The 17,343-nt window shown below is 33.3% G+C and overlaps 1 long non-coding RNA gene across 1 annotated transcript; it reads left to right on the top strand.

Annotated features, from left to right (window-relative positions):
- The first annotated feature begins 2,302 nt into the window (after positions 1-2,302).
- Positions 2,303-16,943, top strand: LOC134731963 (uncharacterized). The gene is made up of 4 exons (XR_010114716.1): positions 2,303-2,365; positions 5,106-5,299; positions 13,657-14,939; positions 15,844-16,943. It is a non-coding gene; the product is annotated as an uncharacterized lncRNA (long non-coding RNA).
- The last annotated feature ends 400 nt before the right edge of the window (positions 16,944-17,343 follow it).

Here is a 17,343-nt window from a genome sequence, read left to right on the forward strand (position 1 = left end):
GGGAATGGACTCTCTATTCAATAAATGATGCTGGAATATCTAGCTAACCATATGCAGAAGAATGAAACTAAACCCTTATCTTTTACCATATACAAAAATTAACTCAAGATGGATTAATGATTTAAATGTCAGACCTCAAAATGTAAGAATTATCGAAGAATACATAGCAAACACCATTCTTGACATCGATCATGGAAAAGAATATATTATTAAGTCCTCAAAAGCACTTACAACAAAAACAAAAATTGAAAAATGAGACCTAATTAAACTTAAGTGCTTCTGCACAGCAAAAGAAAACTGTCAACAAACAGACAACCAAGAGAATGGGAGAAAATATTTGCAAACTATGCATTCCAATAAAGGTCTAATATCTATAAAGAACTTAAACAATTCAGCCAGCCAAAAACAAATAATCCCAATAAAAATGGGCAAAATACAAGAGGAGACACTTCTCAAAAGAAGATATACTCGTGCTGTGAGTTAACACAGAACAGATAAACCAATACTGCATGTCCTCACTTGTAAGTGGAAGCTGAACATTGGGAACTCATGGACCTAATGATGGAAACAATAAACACCGGGGACTACCAGAAGGGGAGAAAGGGAAGGGGTCAAGGGTTGAAAAACTAATTATTGGGTACTATGCTCACAACATGGGTGACAGAGCTATTGATATTCCAAACCTCAGTATCATGCAATACATTAATATAACAAACCTGCACATATACTCCTCAAATCTCACATAAATTGGAATTATTTTTAGAAGTATGAATGTCACCAGTTAAAAAATACATTCATTGATTAGTTATGAACTCAGCACTCTTCCAACGTCATGGGATGGATACGGAGCAAAGACAGCTCAGCCCCTGTTTTCAACAGTTTTCACTGCAGAGAGTTAGACAGTTCACATTAATAAAATAATCACATTAATTATAAAATCACCACCATTCTTTTAAGTTTCTCATATTCATTCTCCTCTCTCCATTCCCATTAAAACTACCTAATATCATATTTTTTCCTAATCCTGGTCTCAGCCTAGCAGATTCCTTTGTCCCTTAGCCCTGACAATTTTTTAATCTGTCCCTCACATGCCACTATGGTACCTCCCTGAAATATACAATCATCAAAAGCTAGCAATGGTGAAACTCTTCAGTGGTCTCCTGTTATTCTGAAAAAATATCCCAAGTTTTGTGACATGAGATACTATGGCCTTCACGACTACCTTTCCACTAGCTCTGGTCCTGATTCACTGTTAATTTTCCATGCCGATTATACTTCTAAGTCCTTAACATGTCAAGGCCTTGAGGATTGACCTTGTCCCTTTTACCTGAAATTCTTAATCCTTCCTTATGGCTAATTGAGTGTTAGAAACTCTCTCCATGTTTGCATAGCACACTATACCTAACCATGTCTTCTAATAATTTTTCCACTTCTCATCTTATGCTGTAATTTGTATGAGTGCAGAGATGTGTCAATTGTATTAATACTCTATCACCAGTTTATAGCTTAGTGCTTACTCTGGAGTGCTCCGTGACTTCATTTCAGACATGAAATAGTGAATGCATTAATCAATATAAGCATTCATGTTAATTTTACAGTAGAGAAGTTATTAGCTATTTCTAGTTTTCAAATCCATTTGAAATTTTTTCTTCTCAAAATTATTTGTCATTTTGGATAACTTTTCAAGTACATAATAATACCATTTTACAACAGAGAGGAAAACTACTCCAAACAATTCCCTTTATGCATACCCTGAAGTATTTGGAGCTCTAAACCATTTGAGCCACTTTAGCTCCAGCTCTCTAAGAATAGAATTTACACTGCTAACACTAAATATTTTATCCCTGGAAGAAACAGAAAATGGAAAGTACAAAATGTATGTTTCCCCTGACTGTAAACAAAACATAATTTTCAGGAAACCTTTTGACATCTTTATTCAGTATTTTTCCCTAGATATTTGTCAAGGTTCAATAGTTTACAGTCTCTTTGTACTTGTCAGACTGAGTTATCTAACAATAAATCCATGAGTTTATGGCTTTAAATAAAGGACTAATTTAATGGACAAAGTACTCATTTTAAAATTTTTTCTAGTTTACTGCATAAAATGTCACTAGATGTCAAAATAATTAAAACATTCAGATTTCACAAAATACATCTTATTTAGGGGTAGGAGTTGCTATTATTCACAGTAATTTTAACAGCAATTCCATTTAACATATTCAAAGACTTACTTATAAATTCTAAAAGGAAGGAGAGACACTGTTTATTTTTATTCTTTCCAGAATGTGAAGCCTGTAGCTTGCAAGATATAGGACATAGGTGAAAGTGTTTGTACCATTCACTTAAAGGCATAAATGTCCAATGGGTAAGTTAATTCTTAAATCTGGTTTTAGGCACATGGTTAAAAAAAAATGTCACAAAAGTAAAACAAATTTATAGTGTTTATTTTATACATCATCAATGAACTATTATATGTATTTATTTTTATGGATATATTTGCTGGTATATACTTATAGTTTGACAGTTATTTTCTTTCATCCTTTTAAAACATCAGTTATATTATTGTCTTCTGGCTTCTACTGCTACTTTAAAAATTCAGGTGTCACTGTTATTGTTTTTATTATTTAAAAAGACATAAATAAGCGTTTTAATTAGATTGCTTTTTAAGTATTTTTGTGTTTTTTTTCAGCATAGTGTGATGCGCTTTCATGTAGCTTTATTTGTATGTATACTGCTTAGATTCGCAGATATTTTGCATATGTGATTTGTTGCCTATATCTATTTTATAAATTCTCAGGCATTGATTCTGCAGATATTACTATTTTCTCTATTAATTCTCTCCATTTCTACTTGAATTTCTTGCTTTTCTTATCTTGTTTATTTATCATCTTTTTTGAACACTTATTTTAGAGATTTTGTCTTGACCTTGTCTTCCACCTTATTAGTCTCATTCCTATTGAAGATAATAGCATTGTATTTTAAGACCTTTGTCTGATAACAGAGACAATACCAAAATCTCCTTGGGTCCTTTTCTAATGTCAGGTTTTTTTGTAGTTTGTTTTTTGTTTTTTTTCATAGTTTTCCCTCATTTGGTCATGTATATTTCCCTACCTTGTAATTTTTTAATGGATACCAAGTATTTGATAGTTGTCATTTTTATTTTTTATTTTTTTATTTTTTATTTTTTTTTGAGACGGAGTCTCACTCTGTCCCCCAGGCTGGAGTGCAGTGGTGTGATCTCAGCTCACTGCAAATTCCACCTCCTGGGTTCCCGCCATTCTCCTGCCTCAGCCTCCTGAGTAGCTGGGACTACAGGCACCCACCACCACGCCCTGCTAATTTTTTGTATTTTTAGTAGAGACGGGGTTTCACCGTGTTAGCCAGGATGGTCTCCATCTCCTGACCTCGTGATCCGCCCCCCTCGGCCTCCCAAAGTGCTGGGATTACAGGCATGAGCCACCGCGCCTGGCCGATAGTTGTCACTTTTAATGAATAGCAGGTATTTGAAACTTTGTGGGGGGTTCTAAATGAGCTTACTTTCCTCCAGAAAGCTTTACTGCTTTCTCTGCTCTCATGGTTTCTTCAGGATTCTGGTATCTAAAGTCCTGGTTAACTAAACAGTTCTTTAATGTAGTAAAATAACATTTTATTTGATACTTTTAATGCACTTATATCCTTATTTTCTACTTTTTAACATGTTTGCAGAAGGGTATTACTCTTCTGGAATTAAATATATCATAGCCAAAAGCAGATGATGATGATTTAAAATTTTGCCCCGCTAGATTGGTAAACAGGTAATATGAAAACATATAACAAAACTTTATTTCACTCTTGATGATTTTATGCAAATTGGTAAGAACTTTTTCTAGAATATTTTAATAATATATTTAAAATTCAGAATTATGAATTATTTATAACTACTATTTCTTTTTCTTTTTAGAAATGTATACTTCAAAAATACTTCTGAAACGGTACAAAGATACAGGCAAAGAGTTTTTAAAATATAAATGTAGCTATTGACATAAATACTGACTGATGGGAGACTGTATATTTATATAATATATTATTAAAAGTACATAGAATGTTTAATTTATAACAGTAAGTATGAAATTTGATCACTGGCTTATTTTCACAGTATCCAACTGACAACACAGAAAACCACAAACACTTGATTGGGTAGTTTATTATAATTATGAAAGACATAAGTAGAACTCTTTCATATAGGCTACATAATTCAGAAGTTAAAATTACATAATTCAGACACAAAAGCATGAATTTGGTTTGCTGTAGGTGTTTTCAGCACTGTTAATGACAAATTAAAATGCAAGTTAAACTTAATTTAGTTTTTTTCCTCTACCAAATAACTCCTTTCTATTCCAACTTTCAGTGGCCCTTTGAACTGTTTATATAACTATACAGTAGTAATTTAGTCTCTTTAGAGGAAATCACTTTCAAAAGATTAGATTAAATAATATTCATGGATAAGATGCATGGAAAGAAAGAATAATTACATTATAATCAATGGATAAGGTTGATTCCTTGACAGTAGATTGTAATCTTTTTCTACTTATCTGGATTATTCTATTCCTTTATTTCACTTTTTTCTCTCAATGAAACTGAAAAGAAAGGTAAAGAAATAATATAGATATGGGAATTGATGTAGAAATAGGAAACATATTTTAGATAGCAAGTGAGGGAAGCGTTTCATAAAGGTATGTCCCTAGCTGTTAGGAATTCATCTTTCTGAATGTTTCACTTGATGATAAATAATATAGCTGTAAATCTTGAATTTGATTGAAATAAAAATCTATGCACATATTTTGTGTTATAAAAATCTAAAGCATAAAGTCATCATTGAAGTTTAATTTTCCTTCTTTGTTAAACATTGCTGCTAATAAGTATGCTGAAAAATCCTTCTATACAAGAGGCTCAGAATTTTCTACCCACTACAGATTGACAGTAATTGATCAAGCAAATCTATCCATTCTAGAGTTGAATTAATTTTTAAAATCAGGCTTGAAAATGAATTTCATACTCACATATTTTATTTTCAGTTATTCTCTTCTTTTGTGTTATTAACTGTAAAATATTACCACTTTTTTTAGGTCATAAAGGTCAAAGCTAATAGAGGAAAAAAGCTTCCAGCATGGATGATGAACAAATTAGATGCCTCTCTGCTCAGCATGAGGTTTTTTCAGCTGCAAAAGTAAAATGAATCAACCATGGAATTACCCCAACACACTAATAGCTACCACTGTAGTGGCAGATCATTATATATCTGGGCAATTAAATTTTAAATGTAAGTAACTTTATAAAATGTCAATATTAAAATTTAAATATAAAAATCAAATATAATTAAAATGATTAAAATAAGATTGCTTAACTTGTAATTCACAGTTTACATAATTATATCATGGATGGGAAGATATTTATTCATGATATTCTTTTTTGGGGAGGTGAATATTCTTAAAAGCATTAGAAGCATGTGTATCACTTAAATAATTCTCACAAAGCAGTTCCTTGCCTGTCTTCTTATTAAAAAATGTATCTCTAGTAGCGCACCATTTTAAAGGTATAGGTTGAATTAAGGTAGTTTTCACTGTCAGTAAGTCAATAGTGATTTAAAATTGAGGCATTTGGGGATTTCATTTTAGTATAGATAAATTTACTTTTTTTCCCATACTTTTTCTTGTTTTCACTCACCCTAAAATCTTCATTTTTATTTCAATCAAAATGACTTAGAAAAATATGCTATGAAATCTTCACCTATGCCTATGTCCTGAATGATATTGCCTGGGTTATCTTCCAGGGTTTTTATACTTCTGGTTTTACATTTAAGTATTAAATCCACCCTGAGTTAATTTTTGTATATGGTGTAAGGAAGGAGTCCAGTTTTAACCTTCTGCATAGCCAGTTATCCCAGCACCATTTATTGAATAGGAAATCCTTCCCCTATTGCTTGTTTTTGTCAAGTTTGTCAAAGATCAGAGAGTTGTGGGTGTTCAGTCTTATTTCCGGGTTCTCTATTCTTTTCCATTGTTCTATGTGTCTGTTATTGTTTCAGTACCACACTGTTTTAGTTACTGTAGTCCTGTAGTATAGTTTGAAGTCAGGTAGCGTGATGCCTTCAGCTTTATTCTTTTTGTTTAGGATTGTCTTGGCTATTCGGGCTCTTTTTTGGTTCCATATGAATTTTAAATTTTTTTTCTAGTTCTGTGAAGAATGTAAATGGTAGTTTAATGGTAATAGCATTGAATCTATAAATTGCTTTAGGCATTATGGCCTTTTTCACAATATTGATTCTTCCTATGCATGAGCATGTAATGTTACTCCATATGTTTGTGTCATCTCTGATTTCTTTTAGAAGTGGTTTGTAGTTCTGCTTGTAGAGATTTTTCACCTGCCTAGTTAGCTGTATTCCTAGATATTTTATTCTTTTTGTGGCAGCTGTGAATGGGAGTTCATTCTTGATTTGGCTCTTTGCTTGACCATTGTTGGTATATGGACATGCTAGTGATTTTTGCACATTGATTTTGTATCATGAGACTTTGCTGAAGTTGTTTATGGGCCTAAGAAGCTTTGGGCTAAGATTAGGGGTTTTCTAGATATAGGATCATGTCATCTGCAAACATGGATAGTTTGACTTCCTCTTTTCAGATTTGAATGCACTTTATTTCTTTATCTTGCCTGATTGCCCGGGCCAGAATTTCAATACTATGTTGAACAGGAGTTGTGACAGAGGGCACCTTTGTCTTGTGCTGGTTTTCAAGGGGAATGCTTCCAGCTTTTGCCCATAATGTTGGCTGTGGGTTTGTCATAGGTGGGTCTTATTATTTTGATGTATATTCCTTCAAAGCCTAGTTTGAGAGTTTTTAACATGAAGGTTTGTTGAATTTTATTGACAGCCTCTTCTGCATCTGTGGTTTTTATCTTTAGTTCTGTTTATGTGATGAATCACATTTATTGATTTGCGTATGTTGAGCCAAACTTGTATTCTGGGCATGAAGCCTACTTGATCGTGGTGGATAAGCTTTTTGATGTGCTGATGGATTCAGTTTGCCAGTGTTTTCTTGAGAATTTTTGCCTCAATGTTTACAGGAGATATTGGCCTGAAATTTCCTTTTTTTGTTGTTGTATCTCTGCCAGGTTTTGGTATCAGGATGAGGCTGGCCTCATAGAAGGAGTTTGGGAGGAGTCCCTCCTCCTCCTCAATTTTTTGGAATAGTTTCATTAGGAATGGTATCAGCTCTTCTTTGTACATCTGGTAGAATTCAGCCATAAATCTGACTGGTAATGGGCTTTTTTTGGTTGGTAGGCTATTTATTACTGCCTTGGTATCAGAACTCATTATTGGTCTGTTCAGGGATTCGATTTCTTCCTGGTTCAGTCTTGGGAGGGTATATGTGTCCAGGAACTTATGCATTTCTTCTAGATTTTCTAGTTTATGTGCACAGAGATGTTCATAATATTCTTTGGTGGTTGTTTGTATTCCTGTGGTGTCAATGGTAATAGCCCTCTTATCATTACTGATTGTGTTTATTTGAATCTTCTCTCTTGTCTTCTTTATTAGTCTAGCTAGTGATCTATTTTATTAATTTTATCAAAATACCAGCTCCTGGATTTATTGGTCTTTTGAATAGTTTTTCGTGTCTCTGTCTCCTTCAGTTAAGCTCTGATTTTGGTTATTTTTTGTCTGCTGTTAGCTTCAGGGTTGTTTGCTCTGAGTTCTTTAGTTCTTTTAGTTGTGAGTTACGTTGTTAACTTGAGATCTTTCTAACTTTTTGATGTGGGCATACAGTGCTATAAATTTCCCTGTTAACACTGCCTTAGCTGCTTCCCAAAGATTCTGGTACACTGTATCTTTGTTCTCATTCATTTCAAAAAACTTGATTTCTACCTTAATTTCATTATTTACTCAAAAGTCATTCAGGAACAGGTTATTCACTTTCCATGTAATTGTATGGTTTTGAACAAATTTCTTAGTCTTGATTTCTATTTTGATTGCACTATGGTCCAAAAGACTTATTATTTCAATTCTTTTGCATTTTCTGAGCAGTGTTTTACTTCCAATTATGTGACTGATTTTAGAGTAAGTGCCACAAAATTAAGATACATAATTACAAATTGTATGTGTGTAGTTTGGTATCTGTAACACACCTATATATTTTCAACTGAGGTCTTTTGTTTGCTGGTTTTCAAATCATTCGGAAATTTTACATAGAAAACTTTTACATACATTGGATTTAAATAATAATTAGTTTTTACATTCAAAGAATTGGTTAGAAGGGATCATACATGTATGGGCACATAATTTGACAATCCACTCATCGGACTATAAATAAAATGTTAAGTTCCTTTAAAAATGAAAAAAAAGTTGGAAAAACAAAACAATTCACTATCCCCAACAACAAGGAATGACAGTCTTATACTTAATTTTTTAATGAAAATGGATAAATTGTTTAACATCATGGCTAGTTAATGATAGAAGAATGTCAATTGAGTAAAGCAGCCACCCGGAGGCTCTCCCAATGGACAAAGCTGGAAAATTTTGAGAAAAATAAATAAAGTAATATTGATGACAAAGCCATGAGTCCATACCTGTATAAATCAATAATGAAATAAACAGTTTGGAGAAAATGGACAAATCTTTTGTAAAGAATAATTCCAAATAATTTATCTAGATATGCTACCCTTAGGTATATGGAAAACAAATTTTCACTCCTTAAGTGTGGGCTATGCCTGGTGACATCCTTCCTAAGAGTATAGTATGGAAAGGGAGAAAATGGGGTGATTTTATGGTGGAGAAACCTGACAAATACTACCTCACTCAGGTGATCAAATTTAACATCCACAGTCCAAAGCCATGTTGATAGGATATGTGTGCTCTTGGTATAATGTGAAGATAATGGCACTTTATTTTTGCTCTTCTTCCCCAAATCCCATAACCCCAGGCTAAGTGTGAGACCAAGTCAGCAAATTCTAATTGAGACACGTTCTACAAAACACCTGACCACTACTCCTCAAACAGTCAAGGTCTTCAGAAATAAAGAAGGCTTCAAAAAATTATTAAAATCAAGATACATGGCAACTAAATGTGATGTGGTATACTGTATGGGATACAGAAACTGAAAAAGGACATTAGGTAAAATCCAAGGAAACCTGAATCAAGTACGGATGTTAGTTAATAATGATATGCAATTGTGGTTCATTAAGTATGATAAATGTATTACAACAATGAAAGATACTAACCACAAGGATAACTTCCCAATCCATAATAAACGCCCAATAATTATGGTATATGAAAACTATCTTTACTATGTTCATAGCTTTTCTTTAAATCTCTATGTGGTGAATTTTTCCAGAAAGTGTTTCTTGTCTATTAGTTCATTTACTCCTCACAAGAATTCTATAGTGTAGATATTTTTCATTTACCTTTGGGCAGAAAACTAAAGCATATAATTTTTTTGCATCTTGCTTAACATCACTCAAATATTATGTGGTAGAAATAGGAATTGAATTTATGATGGCAAATTCTTTTCTGCAGCAACCCAAACCATAAAATACCACTAGCACTGAGAAACTTGATATTAGGCAATATCTTTGCATAATTAATTCAAGTTACTAAGTGATATGTACAGCATTATACATTGTAATGAGCCTTAAACTATGTGTTGAAGGGTATCAAAGATGAAAATGGAGGTCAAGTATCTGGGTTCTGGGAGCAAACTGCCTAGACTCAAATCCCTCGGTAACACTTTGTAGCTGGATGACCTGGTCAAATTTGTCTGTGGCTTGTTTATTCTGTTCTGTACAACAGGAACAATGCTATGGCAATATTTAAAAGTTTTGTTGAGAGAATTAAAATTAGTATATGTAAAGTGTTCACAACAATTCCAAGCCACAAAAGGTGTCCAAAAATTTTTATTTATTACTTCTAAAAATGTTTTAATTAACACACCAAAGACAACCATCACATTAATTTGGGCACATTTAAGATTATCAATTGTGAATTGTTGTTAAAGGGCAATATAGATGTTATGACAAATAATTAAGGTGACTAAAAAACACAGTTACAAAATGAAAGAGTCCGAAATGTAGTGTGGTGCTATGAGCCAGATTTGGCCTCATAAACAAACACAGCTTTTTGTATGTCATGGGGAGGAACAAAGAATCATTTGATTCATTGTTGAAGTCAATATCCTTATTAAAGTTTCAGAATGATTCTGTAGAGTAAGATTTTGATTGCAATCCTCATCCTCTCAAAATAATTTAACGTACTTTGATATTGCCTTACATTAAAATTTATTATGTTATTTTCAATACATGAGATTTTAGAAAATGTGAAGACTCTCAGAGATAGTTTGCATATACTTAATTAAATTCTACTGGTATCTTCACAGTTTGTTACAGCTACTCAATGTGCAATTAAGTAGACATTTTGGGCAAAAAATTGTTATGCATTTAGTGGATTAACCTTTCACACCCTGTCCAACAAGAGGAGCTAAACCTCCTAACTCCAACAGCGTTTGCAGACCCACCATGGAGTGCATATTCATGTTCTGGTGCTTTTATTTCTGTGAAATAGACTCCCAAAGTGGGATTTATGAAGCAAAGGTAATATGAATTGATAATTTTGATAACAGCATACCAGGGTACTTTAGAAAACATGATAGCTCTTCTCACTTTCACTACAATATATGAGCGACATCATTTTTTCTTTTTAATGATATTTTTCTATTGCCTCTGCTCCCAATCCACAACCCAAATATCAGCTAAAAATGATAATTTACTTTTATTTGAATCTGCATGCTATGGGTTACTGATAAGGTTAGTACATTTTCTTAGTTTATGGACCATTAGAATTATCTGATTTCTGATTGCCAATTAATATTCTGTATTTCTTTTTTCCTTATTTTATTAAATTTTCCTTCCTTCTTTTCTTCCTTCCTTCTTTCCATCTTTCCTTTCTTTTTTTCCTCCTTCTTTCTGCCTTACTCTTATCTGCATGATAAAGTTTTCATATGTACTGTAAATTGTAAACCCTTTGTCTATCAATTTTTCTTTCAATATTTTCACATAGTCTGAATTTAACATTCAATTTTAAACATGTATCTAAATATGTATTTAACATTTATATCCATAAATTAATTCACATTTTTCTTACAAATTATGAGATAATTATGAATTATTCCTTTCATGCTTAAAAATATTCTCTGCAGCTGGAAGTGTTTTATTTTTATCATGTTATACCTAGAATAAACTTTGATAAATGCTCTGAAGTTAGAATTTATTTACTCTTGGCAGCCAAACTTATCTGCAATATTTACTAGATGCATTATTATCTAATCACTTATAAATAATGACATCTTATATGAAATTATCATATAATAATCAGGTCAGTTTCTGTATTTTATCTAGTTTTTTCAGTGAAATTCAGTGACTTAAAATATAATTAATATCTACTAGAATAAAAGCTTCCTTATTGTAATATAATTATACATTTATTTGGGTAAGACTATAATTCTGATAGTAAGTGGCTTAGGTTCTCTGTGCCTCCGTGGGTATAAAACATCTCCTTCATAGGGATACTTTGAGGATTAAATGAAATAATGCATAGCAGTGTTTGAAACAGTATCCAGCAAAAGGTAAATACCACTGAAATAATATCTAACTGAATATTTGGCTTACCTTCTTTATGTGTGATTATTGGTGAATTTCGTATTGGTTTTTACCACTCCATGCTTAAACTCCTGCATATTTAGGAAAGGAGACTAAATTTTATTTCTATATTTAATCAAAATTTCTGCCTTTATTCATTTTATGTTTATTTTTTCCAAAGTACATATTTTAAACCATAATATTTCACTTGAGTACTGATTTCGTCACCTTGTAGAGTTTTTCCACATAATTTAGACACATTTTCTTTATGTCCAAAAATATGGCGAACATTTTAATTTGCAATCTTCCCCGAAGTTTCAGTTCAATTCTAAACACTTGCTTGCAAGGTACAGTAGTTTTACTGTCAATGCAAAACACTACACGCATCTCTTCCAATAACAGCTAGCAGAAGAAACACACACACACAATGTTTCCATTCCCAAATATCTCTATCAAGATCTATTTGCAATTAGCAAAATGTTACATGTCACAGAGTAGATGGGGAACAGAGAGTGTTCTAAATCTTCCTCCTCTAATGCTTAGAGCACTGTTCTGTTTTATATATGAAGCTTTCCTTTACTGAATTTGAGACACAAAATGCAATGCTGCGTTCTTGGGAATACTACTCATAGTGAGGAAAACTAATTAAACTAGTAGAACACTTAGCTATTAAGGGTTTGATATGTGTTCAGAGATACTGTGAAACACAGCTTATGGGAATATGGATACAATTTTATCTTCTTCCTTTTAGGTTAAGAGAGGCTGATTTTACTTTACAAGTTTGTGTGTGTGTGTGCGTGTGTGTCAGTGTGTCTGTGTGTCATTGTGACTGTGGTTATTTTACAGAAGAGAGCATTTCACACATTCATTGTGTTAATTGCAGGGATATAAAAAGGTGACAGCGTTAAAGTCTGCAACAATTCAGTTGACTGGATAAGCTCCAAGTGAAAAGGAATAAGAATAAAATAGCAATTTTAAACAATTTAGAAAGTCACTGTAATTGTGAACTTGCCAATGAAAAGAAACACATGTCTCTGAATGTATTTAAAGAGCATGTTTTGTCTTCATTGCAATTAAAGTATATTAGTTATATGTAACATCTGTGAATGTCTCAGGACTAAGGGGTTTCTCAGAAATGTTGCTCTAAAATGTCAGGTAATGGATAGAAAAAGCTGCGGAGCATTAGTTTGTCTCATTTCATTTTTAAAAAACTATATACCAAATAACTAAAGGATCCATGAGCCAAGAAAAGAAAAATCTCCTGGGAAGAATTGTCTCAAAATTACCCCCATAATTATCAATATTTGGGAGATACAATGGAGAGACCTGCAGAAAAGTCTCATTCTAGATTTTTGCCTGGCAAGTCTCATATTCTTTGTGCAGAGGAGAATGTGAAGGAGCTTCTGTCACAGCATGGAATTTGTCAGGGCAACTCTATCACTCTGGCCTAGATTTTTATTATCTTCATTCCTTGGTGGGCTCCAGGTTGAATGTAAATCATGAAAGGGGCTCAACGAGTTGGTGAGAAATCAGATTTTTCCAGCAGTATTTATTGCCATTCCAGTACTATGGAAATTGTATGTGTGTAACAGCAGATTGAATAGTTCTGCAGGGGTTAGAAGACACTGGTAAGCGATATATAATAAATTTCATGGGCACTTCCTGCTATAGATTTGAGACTCACCTTTGAGGCTCATTTAATTTCTTTCATAACATTTTTGCCTTAGTGAACTTGATAATTCTTTTCAGGAAAATGCAAAGTAAATAAAAATTATGTTGTCACAGAATTCATAACTTTCAGAATTTTAGATAGGTGAATGCTTCTAGATTTTATAGGTCATTTTTGGACTGTCAGTAAGGCATTTATGCTTCAATTCAAAGCATTTCAGAACTTTATTTTACTTAGAAATGTTGTTTATCTTTTGCCATTATCTGTTGTGCTGTTTGGGTTCCTATTGAATATCACGTATTTTAATTAACATGATGTATCTTTGACAGGACCATCTTGTGATACACGCACTTTCACAGGAAAAGGTTCCAGGAAAAGTCGAGCCAGGGCTTCACAGAAGATCAAAAGAAAGAGACAAGGAGAAGCTAAGTGTATTAGTCAGGATTCTCTAAGGGACAGAACTAATAGAATATACACACACACACACACACACACACACACACACACATATATATACACATATAAATAAAGGGGAGTTTGTTAAGGAGTATTAACTCACACAGTTACAAGGTCCCACAATAGGCCAGGCCATCTGTAAGCTGAGGAGCAAGGAACCCTGTCTGAATCCCAAAGCTGATAAACTTGGAGTTCAATGTTCAAGGGCAGGAAGCATCCAGCACAGGACATAGATGTAGGCTGGGAGGCTGTGCCAGTCGAGACTTTTCACCTTTTTCTGCCTGTTTCATATCCTAGCTGTGATAGCAGCTGATTAGATGGTGCCCACCCAGACTAAGGGTGTGTCTGCCTTTCCCAGCCCACTGACTCAAATGTTTATCTCCTTTGGCAACACCCTCACAGACACACCCAGGATTAATATTTTGCTTCCTTCCATCCAATCAAGTTGACACTCAGTATTAACCATCACACTAAGCTTAATTGTTATTTTATCGAAATGCTTGAAAACCAGAGATAAATGCAGCTACAAATCAACAAGACTCTGTGTTTTCCTTGTATATGTAAAGACCAACAATAACACTTAGGTCATGACACCCACCTACTTTACAGATCATCATGGGAATAATACACTGCTTCCACAACGGAGAAACAACCATCCGTATTTATGCAAGAACTAAATTCACGTTTGAAAGCTTGCTTTGAGCTTGAAGATATAATTATAAAACATGATTCTGTGACAGTAAATAATGTATAGCAAATCTTACAGAAATTTATGTGATTACTAAAAAAAAAATCCATTCATCAATTCAATAAACTGAGTACTGTATTACTTTTCTATTGCTTCTTTACCAAATAAATACAAGCTTTGCAGTTTAAAACAACAGAAATTTAATTTTTTATAGTTCTGAGGGTCAGTAACCTAAAACTGATCTTATGAAAGAAAGTTAAATCTTGGGGATATGGGTGTGGACAGGGCTGGTTTCTTCTGGGGCTTTGATGGTAAAATTTGCTTCCTTGCCTTTTCTCCTTCTAGGGAGCCTGTATTCCCGGCATCTAGTGGCTTACTCCTGTCACTGGAACCTCTGTTTCCAGCCTCAGGATTCCTAACGTGACTCTGATGTTTCATCTCCTGTTTATGAGGACCCTTCTGATTGCTGTGAGTCTACTTGATAACCCAAGAAAAACATGCATTGCAAGGTCCTTAAATTAATCACAGCTGCAAAATGCCAATTATCATAAAAGGTCACATTCACAGTTCCCAGGGATCAAGATGTGAACATACTGGGGTGGAGGGCCATTATTTTGTATATCACAGATGTCTCCTATGTGGATAGGCCTCTACTAGTTACTAAATTGAATTAGACAGATGTCTTCTATCACCAAAGGACTTACAATGCATATAGAGGGACAGACTTACAGTAGCATGAGACATGCAGAGACAGATGGGAGTGCTAGGTAGTCCTTGAGCACAAGGAGTCATAGCTACCATAGTGTTCTGGTGACATGAGGGGCTACAAGGGAATGCACAAGGTAAGACTAGTGAAAGGACAGGGAGTAGAAGATGAGCCTTGAGAAAATGGTCAGGTTGGTGAAAACAGGAAAGGAGTTTCCCATAAAGAAATACGGGGAAGAAAGAAGAGTTTCCCAGGGAGAAATATGTGGGTGGTGATGAGGGTGGGGGACATGAGGGAGCTCGTCGAGGTCAGGAGAAGTTAGCGTTTGCCCAAGAAAATGAAGATTCATGAGCCCCATGGAACAAGGACCAGATTATACAAAACTCTTTATATGAGGCTGAGAGAGTGGGTCTCAGCTCATCAATATCACCTAGGAACTTTTAACATCTCTGATGTTTAGATCCTTTATTAGGTTTGCTTGACAAAAAGTGGGTCCTGATTATAGGCAGTGATGATATTAATAACATCTTATTTTAATGCACATTCAGGCTGAAAAGCATACTGGATTTTTAAACACTTATATTTTATCTGGAGCATACTAGAAAACTAACAAATAATTTTAAATCATCCAGGTCTGACATGACATAGTTCTATTTCTACTTTCAGAAGATGTATACGGTGACACTACGGAAGTTAACTTGGAGATTAAAACCCTGAAAAATAGAAAGAATTTTCTATTGTATATCACAGAGATTACAAGGGCCTGAATCAGAGTGGTGACATTCTCATCCCTTGATAATGGATTAAAAACAATTGAATGAAGCTTTGGGGTGAACTTACAGAACTTTATGGCAAACTTGATATGGGAGACTTACATGAAGGGAGGAAGAAAGGCATATGTGTACAAAATCATGTGGATAGATGTGCATTTGTGTGTATCTGTGAATACAAATACACAATTTTCAGATAGAATTAGTATAAGGAAATCAAACAAAGTAAAACATTTTAAGTGTAGCTCTTGGTGCACTTTAAAAAATTATTAAATTGAAGCTGTAGTTTATTCTCATCATTGTCATCCTATATTAGTGATTTTCTTTAGCTTTTGAAATTAAATTCATAATAATTCTGAATTCCTATGTATATATATATGTTAAGAATCCTTTAATGGGACTGACTTTCATATGTGTGTGGCTGCATTCTGAAATAGTTGTCTAGGTGATACATAAAGCAGTGAGTTCTATTTGTAAGATATATTTATATTTAAAGTCTTCATAGAGTTACTAACTAGCTCCAATATTACTGAAATGATTTCTCCAAATATCATATTTAATTATGCTGGCAAATTTATTATAACTTTGGGTTGAAAAAAATATATTATGATACATATCCACTGACTAATGCCACTTTTCTGCTTTCCTGAATTCAATGTTTATGATTATTTCCATAAATGTGTTTATCAGTGTAACCAAAAAATGAAAATAACATAAATAAAATTTCTGTGAGCTTTACATGTCTAATGTGCAATGATTATAAATCTGGTCTTAGGCACATGGTAAAAAACATTTAAGTCACAAAATGTTTTTAAGTATAAATTTGAAATAAAATTATCAGATTTAAGTATAATTGTTTAAAACTTTGGTAATTGTGTCCCTACTGTTAAATTTATTGTACAGTTTTCACTATATCATCTTACCTTTTAATGTTTCTAGAAACTTGTGTGAGGTCTCATACTTCATGGCTAATAAAGTATTTATTTTTCTACTCTTGATCAGTTTTGTTGGATTTTATCAATTTTGTGAAATCTAACACACGACATTCCTAATTTTTTGTATTGTTTTTGTGTTTCCTATTTAATTTCTTTTTCTCTTATCCTTGATTCTCTTCCTGCTATGTTTTTCTAGTTTAATTTGGTGGGTTTTGTTGTTGTTGTTGTTGCTTCTTGGAATACAAATAATACAGTGCTATATGCCTGTAATCCCAGACACGAGAGGATGAAGTGGGAAGACTGCTTGAGCCTAGGAGTTTGAGAACCACCTATGTGGCGGAGAAAGACCCTGTCCTTAAAAAAAAAAAAAAAAACAGGAAATAGATAAAAATAATAAAATAATAAAAAGGACATTATTCTTGAGATTTTTCTCTAATTTTTTTCCCTGAGATAATTTGAAA

Source organism: Symphalangus syndactylus, chromosome 1 (assembly GCF_028878055.3).
Source record: "Symphalangus syndactylus isolate Jambi chromosome 1, NHGRI_mSymSyn1-v2.1_pri, whole genome shotgun sequence".
Taxonomy (NCBI): domain Eukaryota; kingdom Metazoa; phylum Chordata; class Mammalia; order Primates; family Hylobatidae; genus Symphalangus; species Symphalangus syndactylus.